General features: G+C 43.9%; 1 non-coding gene across 1 annotated transcript; it reads right to left on the bottom strand.

Moving 5' to 3' along the window:
* Positions 1 to 2476: 2476 nt before the first annotated feature.
* trnai-uau lies at positions 2477 to 2571 on the bottom strand. Its single transcript has 2 exons — positions 2534 to 2571; positions 2477 to 2512 (listed from the first exon to the last, which is right to left on the bottom strand). It is a non-coding gene; the product is annotated as a tRNA-Ile (tRNA).
* Positions 2572 to 14939: the final 12368 nt, after the last annotated feature.

The raw sequence follows: 14939 nt of genomic DNA, 5'->3' as shown, positions 1-14939 counted from the left end.
TATATGGGACTGTATCACTATCAGTACCAAAAAAATGAGACTGTGTTCAAATCAATAACAGATATATAGGAATCCATTAATTTAAGTACACATATATGGGAGTGTATTAATATTAGTCACAGATATATGGGATTGCTTTAATATCAGTAACATATATGGGACTGCGTTAATATCAGTAATAGATGTATGGGATTGTGTTCATTTCAGTAACATATATACAGAAATCCATTAATTTCAGTACACTTATATGGGATTGCATTGATAATACTAACAAATTTATGGGATTGCATTAATATCAGTAATGGATTTATGGGACTGTCTTCATGTCAGTAACAGATGTATGGGAATTCATTAATTTCAGTAGCGGATACATGGGACTGCAATAATATCGCTAATAGATATATGGTACTGTATTAATTGGTGGTGAAATATGCACTCCAGGTGAGGTTTGAACTTACAACTATGACATAGCTTACTGGCTGCACTGCTATATAAGTACCACACGCTAACCGATTGCGCCACTGGAGTTACATGTCACTGCTGGAACTCAGTGACAGATATATGGAGTTTCTTTAATATCAGTAACGCGCTATTGAATTGCATTAATATCAGTAACAGATGTATGGGACTGCATTAATATCAGTAATGGATATATGGAACTGTGTTCATTCAGTTTTACATATATGGGATGGTATTTGCATCAGTACCATCTAAATGGGACTCCTTTAATATCACAAACAGATATATAGGGCTCCATCAATATCAGTAAGAGATAAATGGGACTTCATTCATATCAGTAACAAATATATGGGACTCCATTAGAATCAGTAACAAATATATGGGACTGTGTTCATATCAGTATCAGATCTATGGGTCTCCATTAATTTCAATAGCAGATATCTGGGACGGCATTGATTTTGGTAACAGATATATGAGACTGTGTTCATATCAGTAACAGATATATGGGACTGTGTGATGTGTTGGGTTGGCTGGGTCTAGGTGGACTGCGTTTGATGCAGTGTAGCGAGAGACAGACTTCCAAAGCTTGATGAGATGCAACACGATTTTATCTAACATCGAACTATTTTACATATCCAACTGTGGGTTGACACTATGCTGACTTGACTGGAGACCTGATGCTAGCCTGACCAGACTTGCTGACTACCACATGTTGTTTGCACTGGCTATGTTCACGAGCTCTGACTGTCTCAGAGGCTGGATCCTGAGAGAGAGGGAAAACTGGTGCCCTCTGGCTTTGTAGTGGTCGTGTTCTGTCTGATTGGCTGCTGTGTTCTGTGCGCTTACTGGTCATCCTGTGTATCAATCACCGCCTGTCTGCACTCCATTATATACATGGATGTATATTATGACACTGTGTCTGTGTTCATATCAGTAACAGATCTATGGGTCTCCATTAATTTCAATAGCAGCTATATGGGATGGCATTGATATCAATAACAGATATATGAGACAGTGTTCATATCAGGAACAGGTATATGGGACTGTGTTCACAGCAATACCAGAAAAATCGGAATCCATTAATATCTGTAACAGATATATGGGACTGCAGTAATCAATAATAGGTGTATGGGATTGTGTTCATATCAGTAACAGATATACACAAATCCATTAATATCAGTAATGGATACATGGGACTGTCTTCGTGTCAGTAACCGATATATGGGAATCCATTAATTTCAGTAGCAGATATATGGGACTGCAATAATATTGCTAATAGATATATGGTACTGTGGTAAAATTTATGCTCCAGGTGAGGCTTGAATTCACAACCTCGGCATAGCTCACTGGCTGCACTGCTATATAAGTACCATGCGCTAACCGATTGCACACTGGAGCTACATGTCAATGCAGAATTCAGTGACAGATATATAGAGCTCCTTTAATATCAGTAACGCGATATGGAACTGCATTAATATCAGTAACAGATGTATGGGACTGCATTAACATCAGTAATGGATATATGGCACTGTGTTCATTCAGTTATACATATATGGGACGGTATTTGCATCAGTGACATCTAAATGGGACTCCTTTAATGTCACTAACAGATATATGGGACTCCATCAATACCAGTATCAGATATGTGGGACTTCATTCGTATCAGTGACAAATATATGGGACTCCATTAGAATCAGTAACAAATCTATGGGACTGTGTTCATATCAGTAACAGATCTATGGGTCTCCATTAATTTCAACAGCAGATATATGGGACGGCATTGATATCAGTAACAGATATATGGGACTGTAGTAATATCAGTAATAGGTGTATGGGATTGTGTTCATATCAGGAACAGATATACAGAAATCCATTGATATCAGTAATGGATATATGGGACTGTCTTCATGTCAGTAGCAGATATATGGGAATCCATTAATTTAAGTAGTAGATGTATGTGACTGCAATAATATCACTAATAAATATATGGCATTGTATTAATTGCTGGAAAAACATGTGCTCCAGGAGAGGCTTGAACTCACAACCTTGGCATAGCTCACTGGCTGCACTGCTATATAAGTACCATGCGCTAACCGATTGCGCCACTGGAGCCACATGTCCATACTGGAACTCAGTGACAGATATATATGGAGCTCCTTTAATATCAGTAACGGATACGGAACTGCACTAATATCAGTAACAGATGCATGGGACTGCATTAATATCAGAAATGGATATATGGCACTGTGTTCATTCAGTTATACATATATGGGACAGTATTTGCATCAGTAACATCTAAATGGGACTCCTTTAATGTCACTAACAGATATATGGGACTTCATCAATATCAGTAACAGATATATGGGGCTCCATTCGAATCAACAAATATATGAGACTGTGTTCATATCAGTAACAGATTTATGGGTCTCCATTAATTTCAATATCAGATATATGGGAGGGCATTGAATTCGATAACAGATATACAAGACTGTGTTCATATCAGTAACAGATATATGGGACTGTGTTCATATCAGTAACAGACATATGGGACTGCATCGATATCAGTAACAGATATATGGGACTGTGTTCATAGGAATACCAGATATATAGGAATCCATTAATATCAGTAACAGATATATGGGACTGCAGTAATATCAGTAATAGGTGTATGGGATTGTGTCCATATCAGTAACAGATATACAGAAATCCATTATTATCAGTACACATATATGAGATTGCATTAATAATAGTTACAGATATGTGGGATTTCATTAATATCAGTAACATATAACATGGTACTGCATTAATTGGTGGTAAAATGTGCCTCCCAGGTGAAACTTGAACTCACAACCTCAGCACAGCTCGCTGGCTGGCTGGTTACACTGTTGCATAAGTACCACATGCTAACCTATTGCCCCAGTGGAGTCACATGCAGATGCATGACATGAGTAACAGGAATATGGGGCTCGATTAATACCAGTAACAGACAATTGGACTGCATTAATATCAGTAACAGATCTATGGGACTGCATTTATATCAGTATTGGATATATGGGGCTGTCTTCATGTCAGTAACAGATAAATGGGAATCCATTAATTTCAGTAGCAGATATATGGGACTGCAATATTAAGAGTAATAGATATTTGGCACTGTGTTCATATCAGTAACAGATACATATGGCTGTTCCAGGACCTGTTAGTGGCCCGCAACTCAGTAGCCAAGGATAAAGAAGGAGTAGCCAATGCACAGGAGGGGGGGGGGGGGCGGGAAATAAGAAACCCAACCAAATCCAACTGGCGAACCAGGGTCTGTAGGGGAAGAGGGGCGGGCATTTGGGGGGCAGGGAAGGGGAGAGGGGGGAGCCAGGAAGGACAGGAACAACAATGGTGGCAGCCAGGAGGGAGAAACGAGAGGGGAACACAGGCGGGAAAGGAGACACAGGGGAACACAATGGCCACAGAAAAAGCGGCAAGGAAAAGACAAAAGAGCAAAAAGAAGAAACAATTAAATAAGCTCATGTAGATCGTATAGCAAAAATGAACCGCAATGTAAATAACGTTTGGGGCACTGCCCAAGTGCCCCCTTGCAAAATTCTTATTGTTCCGTGTGTATTTTATATTTTGTTATGCCAAAAACCCAATGAAAACATTTTTTTTTAAAGTTATGGATATAAGAGACTGTGTTCGTATCAGTAACAGATATATGGGATTGCATTAATGTCAGTAACAAATATGTGGGACTTCATTCGTATCAGTAACAAATATATGGGACTATGTTCATATCTGTAATAGTAATAATAATAATAATCAATTATTGTCACAAGAAGGCTTCAATGAAGTTACTGTGAAAAGCCCCTAGTCGCCAAATCCCTGCGCCTGTTCGGGAAGGACGGTACTGCAACAGAAATATGGAACACCATTAATATCAGTAACAGATATATGGGATTGCATTGATATCAGTTACAGATATATGGTACTGCATTAATTGGTGGTAAAATCTGTGCTTCAAGAAACGCTTGAATTCACAACCTCAGCATAGCTCACTGGCTGCACTGCTGTATAAGTACCACGCACTAACCAATTGCGCCACTGGAGTCTTGCGGAGCTGCAGTAATCAGGAACAGATATAGGGGCTGTCAAGATATTCAGAATGTGGAGATGCCGGCGTTGGACTGGGGTGAGCACAGTAAGGAGTCTTACAACACCAGGTTAAAGTCCAACAGGTTTGTTTCAAACACGAGCTTTCGGAGCGCAGCTCCTTCCTCAGGTGAGTGGAGAGGTATGTTCCAGAAACATTAATATAGACAAAGTCAGAGATGCTGGACAATGCTTGGAATGCGAGCATTTGCAGGTAATCAAATCATTACAGATCCAGGGAGAGGGATAATCACAGGTTAAAGAGGTGTGAATTGTCTCAAGCCAGAACAGTTGGTAGGATTTTGCAAGTCCAGGCCAGATGGTGGGGGGTGGATGTAATGCGACATGAATCCAAGATCCCTGTTGAGGCCGGACTCATGCGTGCGGAACTTAGCTCAGATGAGGAAGAGCGTAACAGACATATACAGGATCTGCTCAGACGAGGAGGAGCGTAACAGACACGCTTCATTCTAGATCACAACGTCTTCACCTTCGATAACAAATTCTTCATCCAGATGCATGGAACAGCCATGGGGACCAAATTTGCACCTCAATATGCCAACATCTTCATGCACAAGTTTGAATAAGACTTCCTCACCACACAGGATCTGCAACCGATGTTATACACCAGATACATCGATGACATTTTTTTCCTTTGGACCCACAGCGAAGAATCACTGAAACGACTACACGATGAGATCAATAAATTCCATCCCACCATCAGGCTCACCATGGACTATTCTCCAAATTCTGTTGCATTCTTGGACACACTCATCTCCATCAAGGACGGTCACCTTAGCACTTCGCTTTACCGCAAGCCCACAGACAACCTCATGATGCTCCACTTCTCCAGCTTTCACCCGAAACACATTAAAGAAGCCATCCCCTATGGACAAGCCCTCCATATATACAGGATCTGCTCAGACAAGGAGGAGCGTAACAGACACCTACAGATGCTGAAAGATGCTCTCGTATGAACAGGATATGGCGCTCGACTCATCGATCGACAGTTCCAACGCGTCACAGCAAAAAACCACACCAACCTCCTCAGAAGACAAACACGGGACACCACTGACAGAGTACCCTTCGTCGTCCAGTACTTTCCTGGGGCGGAGAAACTACGACATCTTCTTCGCAGCCTTCAACATATCATCAATGAAGATGAACATCTTGCCAAGGTCATCCCCACACCCCCACTACTGGCCTTCAAACAACTGCGCAACCTCAAACAAACCATTGTTTGCAACAAATTACCCAGCCTTCAGAACAGCGACGACGACACCACACAACCCTGCCAGAGCATTCTCTGCAAGACATGCCAGATCATCGACTTAGATACCACCATTACACGTGGTAACACCACCCACCAGGTACGCGGCACATACTCGTGCGACTCGACCAATGTAGTCTACCTCTTACGCTGCAGGAAAGGATGTCCCGAAGCGTGGTACATTGGCGAGACCATGCAGACACTGCAACAACGGATGAACGGGCATCGTGCGACAATCACCAGGCAGGAATGTTCCCTTCCAGTCGGGGAACACTTCAGCAGTCAAGGGCATTCAGCCTCTCATATCCGGGTAAGCGTTCTCCAAGGCGGTCTTCAGGACACGCAACAACGCAGAATTGCCGAGCAAAAACTTATAGCTAAGTTCCGCACGCATGAGTGCGGCCTCAACAGGGATTTTGGATTCATGTCGCATTGCATCCACCCCCCACTTGCAAAATCCTACCACTGTCCTGGCTTGAGACAATTCACACCTCTTTAACCTGTGATTATCCCTCTCCCTGGATCTGTAATGATTTGATTACCTGCAAATGCTCGCATTCCAAGCATTGTCCAGCATCTCTGACTTTGTCTCTATAAATGTTTCTGGAACATACCTCTCCATTCACCTGAGGAAGGAGCTGCGCTCCGAAAGCTTGTGTTTGAAACAAATCTGTTGGACTTTAACCTGGTGTTGTAAGACTCCTTACTAAGATATTCAGACACACACATAATGGTACACAGGCAGGCGCAGACAAGCAGCTAATGGACACAGAGAACAGGACATGACCAATAAGCAGGCAGGACACTCAGGGGTGGGATCTGACTATAAAAGACACGAGGCACTCACACTCCGCCTCTTTCTACTGATGAACATCTAGAGAGTCAGTCTAGGGTGTTGTTACAATCTCACACCTCCACCACGTGGCTAAGAGCTAGTCTGTTTCAGTCAGACAGAGTAACCACACTTAAGATAGCAGAGAGTCGAACTCACAGAGGACTGTGCTAACTGTGCTATTGGTTCAATAAACCTGATTGAACTAACTTCAAGGTCTGGAGTATCTTTTTCATCTAAGCTGCATCCAGTTGCAGCCAGTGTTATACCAGTGTACCTAACACGACAGGGACCTCCCTCAACATCAGTAACAGACTATTGGGACTCCAATAATATGAGTGACAGATATATGGAACTGCAATTTTAAAAATATTTTTATTGGCGTTTTTCGCTTTTACTGAATTATACTTTTAACGAATGGTGTACCTGGTATTTACATGTTGTACAGTTTCTTATTTACATGCACATTTTGTAACATACATTCTGCCCATTTCCCCCTCACCCCCCCCCCCCCCCCACCCTCACCCCCCCCCCCCCCACCCCCCGCCCCCCCATCCCCTCGTTACTTTATTCATATCAGTAGCAAATATATGGGACTCCATTAGTATCAGTAACAGATATATGGTACTGCATTAATAACAATAACAGACGTATGGGACGGCATTAATATCAGTAACAGATATATGAGGCTGCATTAATATCAGTACAGACATATGAGCTCCATTAATATCAGCAACAGATATATGAGACTGCATTAATATTATTAACAGATATATGGGACTACATAATATCAGTAATAGATGTATATGAATCCATTAATATAAATAACAGATATATGAGACTATGTTCACATCAGTAACGGATATTTTGGAATCCATTAATATCAGTGCAGGTATATGGGACTGTATTCATATCAGTAACAGTTATTTCAGAATCTACTAATATTAGTACAAATATATGGGACTGTACTAATATTGTTAACAGATATATGGGACTGTATTAATATCAGTAACAGATACACGAGTCTCCAATAATATCAGTAACAGATAGATAATAATGTGCTCATATTAGTAACAGATATATAGGAACCCATTAATATCAGTACAGATATATGGGACTGCGTTAGTATCAGTAACAGAATATTGGGACTGCATTAATGTCAGTAACAGATATATGGTACTCCATTGTTATTAGTAACAGATATATGGGACTCCATAAATATCAGTTACTGATATATGGGACTCCATTAATATGAGTAACAGATATATGGGACTGAATTCCAGGCGGCATGGTGGCACAGTGGATCCGAATGGCCACTTTCTGCATTGTAAATTTGATCATTCTATGATTAATATCAGTAATAGATATATGGGACTTCCTTCATATCAGTACAGATATATGGACTGCATTAATATCAGCAACGGATATATGGAACTGCATTAATATCGGTAACAGATAACTGGGACTGCATTCATATCAACAACAGGTATGTGGGCCTGCATGGGACTGCATTAATATCAGTAATGAAGATGTGGGACTCTATGAATATCAGTAACGGATATATAGTTGTGCTATAATATCTATAATCGATATATGGGACTGCATGAATATCAATAATGGATATTTGGGTCTGCATTTATATCAGTCATAGACATATGGGACTGCATTAATACCACTAATGGGTATGTGGGTCTCCATTAATATCAGTAACAGGTATATGGAACTGGAGTAATATTAATAATGGATATATGAGACAGCCACATATCCGTTTCTGAGAGTAATGGAATCCCATAAATCCTGCAGCTTATTGTTTGGAGAGGGGGGAATAATGTTTGCATGGTCCGCATCGGAACCAATGACAAAAATAGAATGGACTGAAAAAACTAGCTCCATTGGCTTGACAGAAAACTCCTGCCTCCCGCACCACTACTCCAATCATAAATTTAACTTTCTGATTTGTTTATCCCTTCGCCACTTGGCACGAGGCTCAAAGAACAATCCACAGATTATTGGTGCTTGCTAATTTGCAGCTGCAATTATACAGGGCCTTGGTGAGGCCACACCTGGAATATTGTGTGCAGTTTTGGTCTCCTTTTCTGAGGAAGGACGTTCTTGCTCTCGAGGGAATGCAACGAAAGGTGGAAAGGATTCAGCGGAATTGGGAGGGGGAGTTGGGGAGGGAGATCGGACGGGGTATCTGGTGTGAGGCGATGTGGTGAGTGAACTCAACTTCCTCCTGTGCTAGAATGAGCTTGATTCAGTTTGAAGTGGTGCACAGGGTACATGCGACTTAGGGTCGGATGAGTGGGATCTTCCAGGGGGCAACGGATTGATGTGAGAAGTGTGGGCGGGGGCCGGCGAATTATGTTCAATTGTTTTGGGGTTGCAAGAAGTTGGAGAGCTTCTGGGAGGCGGCGTTTGGGACCTTATCGAGGATAGTACAGACCGAGGTGAAGGCAGACCCCATGGTCGTGACCTTTGAGGTTTTGGATGTGCCGGAGCTGCTGAAGGGGAGGAGGGGCCAATTTTGTGGCCTTCACCTCTCTGATTGCCTGGCGACGGATTCTTTTGAATTGGAGGTCCGATGCACCACCAGGGAGTGTGGTTGTCTGGGAGACCTGCATGAGTTTCTCTAGTTGGAAAAGATTAAGTTTGCCTTAATGGGGTCAGAAGAGGGCTTTGAGGTACGGTGGAGGCCGTTCATGATGGTTTTGAGGAACTGTTCGTCGTGGGGGGTGGAGGGAGGTGAAGGCGGGGGGGAATCGGGAGGGAAGGGATTAAAAGAGGAAAAATGAACAAACTGTTAACTTTGTTTTGTTGGAATGTGAGTTTGTTGTTATTGTTTGTGTTTGGAATAAAATATCTTTTACAAAAAAGAACAGGATGGGTTCAATAAGGCAGCCTTCTCAAGGGCAATTAGGGATGGGCAATACATTCTGGCCGAGCCAGCGATGCCCACATCCCGTGACAGAATAGAAAAAAATTATGAATTAATTATTATTCATTAATATCAGTTACAGATATCTGGCTTAATGAAAGAAAAATATTGCGGATGTTGGAAATAAAAACAGAAAATGCTGGAAAAAACTCAGTAGGTCTCAAATATCTGTGGAGAAAGAAACGTTTTGAGTCAGCATGTCTCGTCTTTAGAGTTGGGTGTTCATTAATATAAATCGCAGATATCTGGAAAATTATTAATATTAGAAACAGGCATCTGCAAGTTCATTATACCAAGTGTGGTAGCAAGTGGGTTACAGATTAATAATGTAAAAGCAAATTGCTGCAGATGCTGGAATCTGAACCAAAACAGAAAATGTTGGAAAATCTCAGCAGGTCTGACACCATTTACATACCCTTTGATTTTTAGCCACGCCATCTTTGTCAAACTCCCCCTAGCCTCCACTGATCACTGACCCTCTATCCAGCTCTACTGCTCCAGACCCATTCCCCCCAACAACAGTATAAATCTCATTACATTTCCAGCTCCTCGCTGATGAAGAATCATCCAGACTCGAAACGCTGGCTCCGTTCTCTCTCCACAGATGCTGTCAGACCTGCTGCGATTTTCCAGCATTTTCTGTCCTTGTTACATATTAAGTTTTAAAATACATTTTTATTGGGATTTTTAACATTTAGTAACATTATACACAAGAGACAGACCCATTGGCAAAAACATAGAACATAGAACAGTGCAGCACAGAACAGGCCCTTCGGCGCAAAAGAAGAAATCAAACAACAGCATCTTCATTAACAACTGTACACAGGTTGTCACTTTTCCTGTGACCCAGGATCCCGTGCTCGCATGATCTTATTTACATTTATATTTACAATTTATATTTACAGTCAATGCCATAACTCTTTACTTTCTTTATGATTACACCCTTTTGATTGGGGAGGGGGGGGGGGGGGGGGGGGATGTGAGGTGTCCTGTTCCCCCACTGAGTTTTCGAGGGAGATTAGGATGGTCCGCCTCCTCGGTTTTCCATGTGTGGGAGGGATCTGTGTCACCTCGGCGACTGGCCTGCCTCCCCACCTCTCATCTTCTGTATGCAACCTCCCTTTCAACCCAGCGGTCACTCTGGCCCCCCCCTCCCCCCACCATGCCCTCCCTCCCTCTTTTCCTACATATCCATCCCCCGCCCTCGTTCCTATCTGCTTCCTCCCCCCCCGAGTTAGTTGCTGGTTGTAAACAGATCCTCAAAGAGGTTTGTGAATTTTTTCCACGTGTCTTGCAATCTCTCCTTGGACCCTCTGCTCAAGAATTTTACTTCTTCCAGTCTCAGGACCTCGGCCAGGTCTGAGAGCCACTCCCGAGTCCCTGGGTGGTGCTGCCGACTTCCAACCTAGCTGAAGTCTCCACCTGGCGATTAGTGAGGCGAACACAGGGGTATCTGCCCCCCTGCCACAGAGTAGAGCTCTGGCAGGCTCTGACATCCCAAAGACTGTCACAGACGGGCACGGCTCCATCTCGACTCCCGCAACCCTGGACATGACCTCAAAAAAGGCCGCCTAGAACTCTCTGACTCCGGGCAGGACCAGAACATGTGGGTGTGGTTAGCCGGGCCCCTCTGACACTGCTCAAACTATTCCTCCACCCCGTGGAGGAACCCGCACATGCGTGTCTGAGTAAGGTATGCTCTGTGCACCTTGAACTGCACGGGCATAGCCCAGCGCATGAGGAGATGGAGTTGATCCTGTGCAGCGCCTTGATCCAGAGCTCCTCCCCCATTTTCATCTGGTCGTGTCCAGTGGGGTCCTGACCTTTTCTAGGAGTCGTCCATAAATGTTGCCACATTTGTCATCCCCGAACCAGTCCAGCCCTGCCATTGTGTCCAAAAGTATGTTTCCGGGTCTCAGGGGGAACGTATCTGTCTCCAGGCGGAGAAAGTCTCGCAGCTGCAGTTATCTGAGCTCATTCCCTATCGGGCTTCTCCGGGAGTTGGGGCTTCTCCGAGAGTTCCCCCAGAATTGCCAGTCTACCATCCACGTATTTGTCCTTTACTCTGAATGACCCTCTGTCCTTCCTGCACGTCCCAAGCGTAACATCTACCTTCGCCAGTGTGAATCTGTAGTTGTTGCAGGTGGGGGCTTTTGTAGACATACCACCAAGCTTGGAATGGCACCTGAACTGGTTCCAAGTCTTTAGTGTGACCACTATCACCAGGCTCCTGGAGTCTGTGTGTGTGTGTGTGTGTGGGGGGGGGGGGGGGGGGGGGGGAGAGTGGTGCAGTGACCAGCACCTGCAGAGATGTTCCCGTGCAGGACTTTTCCTCCATTCGCACCCAGTCCACCTCTGGTTCTCTCAGCCACCCCTTCACACTCTCCATGTTTGCTGCCTGGTAGTAGAATGAGTTTATAACCTGAGAAGGCACCAAACTCCCTAAGGAGTCCAGTTATCTTTCCCATACTTGTTATGTTCTGTGCTGTGGCCAAAGTAGAGATGTACACGGAACATGTGGTTCTTTGACTAGTAAGATCATTTATTAACAATATCAACAAGTGGAAAAATAACTAATGAATTGTGATAGTCACAATAAGAAATAAGTACATTCAGTGAATTCTCCTGGAGCTACTCGAAGTCCGACTATCACCTTGTACGTCTTACTACCAACTGGCGGGTGTCTCGAGTAGCCTGATAGATCCCTATTACCACCAGCTGCTTGGAGGTCGCAACACTAACTATATCCAGAACTGTGCACAAGCATATCACCACATCCCCCTTCCTCTGGAAATGTTAACATTTACATCCAAATGTAACTGTGTGTTACAAAACATGATCCGCATCTACTCCCTCATTTTCACTGTCTCTACGTGCAATCTGTTGCAACCAATCCTCTACCACCCTCCCCTTTCCCCCATCTGCTTCTCTCCCTGTACCCCCATATCCATGTGCTCCTCCTCCTAGTCCCTCCTCCACCCTTGACTTTGCCCCTTTCTCTACCTCCTCCAAATCTCCACTTCTTGCCCTTTGTTTCCCCTGAAATTCTGGCTTTTTCCCTCCCTCCTGCCAGGCGCTCCCTCCCTCCCATGAGGTGTGCCGCAGCCTCCTCCTTTGCTGTACCTCCGTCCACCAGCTTGTCCACTAGTCCCCTAACAGTCGGATTCCCAAATTTAACTCCGTCTATCTCTATCCCCTTTTCCCCCGCATCTGCTCCTCTGCATTTGGTCACCCCGCCCCCCTCAGATTCTTACAGCATGCGTTCCAGCCATTGCCCTCTATCGTTGGTTGCCCAGTCCATTTTTCTCAACAAACATGTTGGCCTCATCCGGGGTATCAAAATATAGTTCTTTGTCCTGGTACGGGACCCACAGTTTGGCAGGGTAGGGCATGCCAAACTGCACCCCACTTTTATACAGCACAGATTTGGCACCGTTGAATTTCCACCCGGTGCTCAGCCAGCTCTGCTCCAATGTCTTGGTACAAGCAGATGGAATGTCCTTCCCACTTGCACTTTTTTCCGCTCTTCATCCACAGCAGGATTCACTCTTTATGCTGGTACCTGTGGAGCATCATGATTATGGCCTGCGGTGGTTCCCCAGCCCTGGGCCGCTGCTGAAGCGACCACTGCGGGATTGGCGATAGCCCTCCTTGCCAACCAGCTTCCCAAGCATCACTGCAATGTATTCTGTGGGGTTTCTTCCCTCCGGCAGCCCCACAATTCTCGGGCTTTGCTGACATGATCGTTTTTCTTGTTCATTGACTTTGTTCTGCAGCGCCTTCTGGGTCCTGACCAGCCTCTCCACCTCGGCCTCGAGTGCTGCGATCCTATCTCCTTGGTCCGTGGCAGCTTTTTCGAGTCCCAGGTCGTCGTCTCCTGGGCCTCTAGCATCCACTCTTTCATCAGGACATGCTATCTGTTACTAACAAAATGTACTCCAAGCTATCTATTATTAATATATAACATATTGTCCACTGTCTCCCTCATGAGGGCCGTTGCGGTCTCCACCACTGCCTCGATGGCCGCCAAGAGGCTTTTTTCATCGCCTCCCTGTGTTTCTGGAACTCGGAGGTGATGAAGCACATCATCTGCCTATCAGCTCCTGGGTCTGCGTTGGAACTCTGCGGGGTCGACCCTCATCGATTCTGTGCCCCCACATGTGTTTCCCTGTTCCGAGGCTGAGGTTTCCCCTCCCCTCGTCTCTACTGGTTTTTCGGCTGGGTTTCTGATTCTTTCCATCTTTGTTGGCAGTGTGGTGGGTGGGGGGTTAGTTTGGGGGTGGGGGTTCTGGACTGATGGTGCCTGTTTGTTGGGGCCTGAGTCAAAGTTATTTGACGAGAGCCACTTTTCATGCAACCACTCAGCTCCCACTAGAAGTCCTTCCTTGTTACATAGTAATAATAGATAGCTAGGAGTACAGTTTTTAGTAACAGACAACATACCCTGATGAAAGGTACAGTAGCTGAGTGTGCTATGTATTAACTGGTAATGAGCAAAGCCAACAGAACAGTGGAAACCGCATAACTAAAATAACAGAATATAAATCAAAGGACATCACAATCAAATGGCACTCAGCTGTGGTTAGGCCAGACCTTGAGCGATGTGTTCAATTTCAGGTACCCAGTATTACGGTCCCTGACCAGACCCCAGTAGTTGCAGGATATTGGATAGATACCCCAATATTTGATTTAATTTGTAAGACTGAGAGGAAAAGATACTTTGCTCCAGGAATGATTCCACGCACAATAGGGATATGGTATACTAAAACAAACTTCATTATGAACATAGTATTACTAACTTTAACATCATACAAGAAATAGTTTGCAATTAACAGATAAACAATGCTTAACAATTAAACGAAATACATTAACTCCTAACTGCTATCTTTTTATCTCCAATCAAACAAAATCCATCTCATGTAAATACAGATAGCAAACCCAGAAATTCTTGCTGTATAGAAATGTTTTAGATAAACTGTTTTGAGAGAGAGATCCTTCAGGAAACAGCCTGCATATTCTTGCCTGTGTCAAACGAATGTTTAACTTCCAGCATTTTGCGAAAAGCTCCTGTTCTGTTCACAGCAGGTTATTTAATTGAAAATGCAATACCTGGCTGCTGCAGTGTCTGGCTCCCCCCCATTAACTACATCATCGCAATCCCACTAATTTTTAATATAAATTTAGAGGACCCAATTCATTTTTTCCAATTAAGGCTCAATTTACCGTGGCCAATCCACCTACCCTGCACATCTTTGGGTTGTGGGAGCAAAACCCACGCAAACACAGGGAGCATGTGCAAACTC

This window comes from Scyliorhinus canicula, chromosome 15 (genome assembly GCF_902713615.1).
Source record: "Scyliorhinus canicula chromosome 15, sScyCan1.1, whole genome shotgun sequence".
Taxonomy (NCBI): domain Eukaryota; kingdom Metazoa; phylum Chordata; class Chondrichthyes; order Carcharhiniformes; family Scyliorhinidae; genus Scyliorhinus; species Scyliorhinus canicula.
This window is presented reverse-complemented; position numbering and strand designations above follow the sequence as displayed.